Below are 4559 nucleotides of genomic sequence, written 5' to 3'. Positions count from 1 at the left end.
CTGTCAGAATTCAATGCATATTGCAAAAACTGACACCCTTTCTTTTTTAAAATTGTTTTTACTTAAAGGTTTTCATGGATAACAAAAGTACAAATAATGTCTGTTTTCAGTTCATAGTCTTCTACAGGACAGTTACATTTGATGTGAGACACTGCTATCTGCATTGTGAGCTTGGGGGAGACATATGGAGAGAGAGAGGTGTGGGGGAGAAGGTGGGTAGTGTTTTTTCCTTCTTTTGCATAGTGCATGTGGGAGGTTTTGTGTCAGCATCACGTGGATAGGTCCTTTATCTATTCATTTATTTCTGTTGGCGATGCTGAAGATTGGGAGCCGAGAGTATGGTTGGTTGCATTGGGTTGATTGCAGTGAGTTTTGTTTTTGTGAGTGAGTGGGTGATAGCTGTTGGGTCAAATTAGCCGTATTGATCCTACAACGGCAGACTTCAAACTGGGTGAAAAATAGCAATCACATTCCCTCCCTTAGTTTGAAAAACATGCATGAGTGCCCCTACATAAGAAACCTGTTAGCATTTGGACAAATAGGTGCAGAGGGCATCATGCTGGCTGATTTTACTTTTATCATGGAAAGGGTTTTGCGGGTGAAGAGGTTGCCATTCCTCTTCCTGGAAGTACTCCTCATGACAGCCTTTCCATGAAGAAAAAAGTGAGTGCTATGATTTTAGTTGTTGGCAAGGAAAAAGAACAATTGGGAAAGAAGTAGGCCACCCCAACAATGAACTCTACTTCTGCCCTGCAGTCATAGCCAAAATTTGAAGGAGCCTGATGACCCACATGGATAACCTGGAAGTAAAAAGGTAAAAGGGTGAATGACCCCTGGACAGTTAAGTCCAGTCAAAGGCGACTATGGGGTGCGGCGCTCATCTCACTTCAGGCTGAGGGAGCCAGAGTTTGTCCACAGACGGCTTTCTGGTTCATGCGGCCAGTAATGACTAAACTGCTTCTGGCGCAACGGAACACCGTGATGGAAGCCAGAGCACACGGAAACGCCATTTACCTTCCCGCCACAGCAGTATCTATTTATCTACTTGCACTGGGATACTTTTGAACTGCTAGGGAATTGCCTCTGAGTGCACAGAAGTAGATAAGTATAGGGTTGTGCTACAGTCTTTATTTAAAGTGATGGGTTGAGTTCCTAGAGAACAGCACTTCCTTCCACTTCTGGCTTTCCTGCTGTGGGGAATGGCTGCCTCCCACATGAACGGACCCCAGCCGTGCCAGTAATTCAGGGCTGATATGGGGGTAATTAGCCCTGGCAGACTCCCCAGGGTGGGGGAGGACTGTCTCACAGACCCGCGGATCATCCGTGATCTGTCGGCTAGCATCAAGGTTTGCAGGGGTCGAAGAGCATGGCACAGCTGGCACTCTCCAGAGCCACTCCTACATGCAGGGATACCTGTTCCTTAAAAATTAATAAGATTTGACCAAAGAACAGGAATGTTCTGGACTGATAGAGGTAAAAGAAATAATCTGCTGAATTATACAGTCACTGGATGCCAAACTCTTGACTTCAAAGAGACTCAAATCTTGACGTTTGGATTAAAAGAGGTGAGCGGCTGCTATTCCTTTGTTTCTTTGCAATTTGCCATCTCATGATTTGGCGAACTTCACCAAGGAAAAATTAATTACTTAAAGGATACGCAGGAGGGGTAAAAATTATTTGGAAGTACAGTTGTACAGTTCTTGACGGGAGAGTCTGAATTAGAATTGATAAAATAAGATCAGACCTGGAGACATCTGGGACAGAAGAGGGTGCAAGATGGTGGCAGTTGCTGTTGCGTACAAAAAGAACAAATCTTGTTTTGAGGAGGCCGGAAATATCTTTGGATTACAAAAGGGTGTGTTCTACATAAAAATGCGTGTGCTTGCAGGGATTATATTTATATATGGTTTAATCTAAAAAGAATGCAGGTGGATTTCCAACTTTTAATTGTGACTTAGCGGTGTAGCCACTGGCAGAAGTTTTAATCAGACTTGGCAAAAGATGAAGGAGGCTTGGACTGAGAGAATGGCGATTGTGACACAGATGAAATAGAAATGAACTTTCCCCCTCAGGCGGGGGGGGGGGGAAGATATCTGGTGGATTATAACATGGGAAATTTCACATCATACAGTACATTTCTTTGCATGGATTACAGTTATAAGAGGTGAAAAAGAAGTTGAATTTCAGGTCCTGGCTGCCCCTCTAAGGTACTGGGGCGGGGGCAAGTTTTGGATTCTGAAGAAACTGAAAGATCACCAAAAGATTGCTTTGTGAAACTTTCCCTACAGCATTTTTTATTTTCTACGGAAGAACTCAGTAATAGCTTCTCTAATACTCTGAGAGCTTGCTACGTCATTAATCTTTGTACTGAAGGAAAGTTGGAAAACAGCTCAAAGCCAAAAAACAAGATGAAGGAATGAGGGGAATGAAAGGACTAGCGCTGGAAAATAATTGCTGGGTAACAACACAGAAACAACTCTTCTGCATGCTAACAGCTAAAATGGTTATGCTTTAAATAATTTTAATAACTTATTGTTCATGGAGCACATCCCACCGAATTGCAATTATTGGACACATTTGAAATATTAGCTAATTAAGACAGATGAAAGAGGAAACGGCACCGTTAATGTTAATTTTGGACTTTCAGCCCAGGACTTTCAGCGGGAGGAGAGGTCACCGAGACAGAATGTTTTTCAAATAAGCTAATAAAGGAAATATGGAATAAAAGTCCCCTGCGTGCTAATTAGATATAAAGACCTGTTAAAACAAGATTTTGAGTCACATCCCAGAGACTGACAGATTGCTAAAATGAAGATGGACAACTAGAATTTTGAAATTGGAACCGATAAGCAAGAAAGCAGAACATACCGTATTTTTCGCTCTATAACACGCACCCGACCATAACACGCACGTAGTTTTTAGAGGAGGAAAATCTGTAGGCATGCCACCCGTAGGCATTCCCTCCATAACACGCACAGACATTTCCCCTTACTTTCTAGGAGGAAAAAAGTGAGTGTTATGGTGCAAAAAATACGGTAAATAAAATACATTACCTCTAGAAACCAGAACATGGGGAGTCCCTGGAAATTAATTTAATTTAATTCGGAATACATAATTGGTGATAATGTATGTGATTTGATATGACTGATCTGATTTGTGAATAACGAAGATTTGTATTGGAAAATGAATAAAAATTATTTATATATAAAAAAAAAGAACAGCACTTCCCCTCTCTTTTTGTCTCAAATGCAACATTGTCCTCAGGGTGTTCCTATATTCCAGGTCTGGCAACATTCCTTGACTCATAGCCCAGTGGATGGTGAACACATTGTGCAGATGTTCCTCTTTCTTATTTTCCTATTGCACCCCCAAAAAGTACCCCCCCGGTCTTATGCCATTCAGCTGCCTAATTGTACCTTCCTGGTGTAATTTACCAAGCTGGGCTACTATGTGCTCAGATTTAATTACTTTAATATACTATTCATCCCCACCACCGTCCTTCAAGTTCCCCATTGGTACTGCGAGATTAGAATAAGGACTTCTATCATCATGCTATTTCCCAATACTTCTTACTGGCTTGAGTGAGCACACTGGGAAAAAAGAATTTATAGTGGTAACAGGGGTACCAACTTGAATAAAATATTGGGAGGGAGCAGGTAAGACCCGCCCCACATAATTGATCACAAGAAGCAGTACACACACACCATTTGAATGGCAATACCCATTAACTTTGGGCAGGCCTGGCCCCCTCAAATATTTTAGGGGGGGGGCTAAAGAGCCAGTGTGGTGTAGTGGTTAAGAGCGGTAGTCTCGTAATCTGGGTAACCGGGTTCGCGTCTCCGCTCCTCCACATGCAGCTGCAGGGTGACCTTGGGCCAGTCACACTTCTCTGAAGTCTCTCAGCCCCACTCACCTCACAGAGTGTTTGTTGTGGGGGAGGAAGGGAAAGGAGATTGTTAGCCGCTTTGAGACTCCTGAAGGGGAGTGAAAGGCGGGATATCAAATCCAAACTCTTCTTCTTCTTCTTAAAGGGACCTCACCCCCTAAGAGTTGGCTCCTATGAGTGGTACTTACTTTGAGTAAGAACGCGTCACCAAACCTGTCTTGGTTATTAAAGCTCAGGTGTATACTGTGTGACTGAATTTGTTCAGTAACTTAATTCCCCCCCTCCAGAAAAATATCCCCACAAAGCAGAAGAAATAAATGTATAAGCTCACAGAGCTACAATTCAGAGTTCCCCAGGGATGAGGGATTGATTGTTAAACCACTCTGAGAACTGCTGCTGTGTAATAATAATAATAATAATAATAATAATAATAATAATAATAATAATTTTATTATTTATACGCCACTCATCTGGCTGGGTTTCCCCAGCTACTCTGGGCGGCTTACAGCATATATAAAATTGTAAAACATTACAATTGTGTGAGGGGAACCAAAGATTTTCTGGGAACTGAATGTTTTACAGCTGTGAAACGTTGGAGTTCTGACCTGGCAGAGAGAAAGTACGCCTACCTAACTCTTTGAAAGCCTGGCCTTTTCCGTCCAGGGTGCCCTGC

Source organism: Podarcis raffonei, chromosome 1 (genome assembly GCF_027172205.1).
Source record: "Podarcis raffonei isolate rPodRaf1 chromosome 1, rPodRaf1.pri, whole genome shotgun sequence".
NCBI lineage: Eukaryota > Metazoa > Chordata > Lepidosauria > Squamata > Lacertidae > Podarcis > Podarcis raffonei.
Note: the sequence above shows the minus strand (reverse complement) of the source record.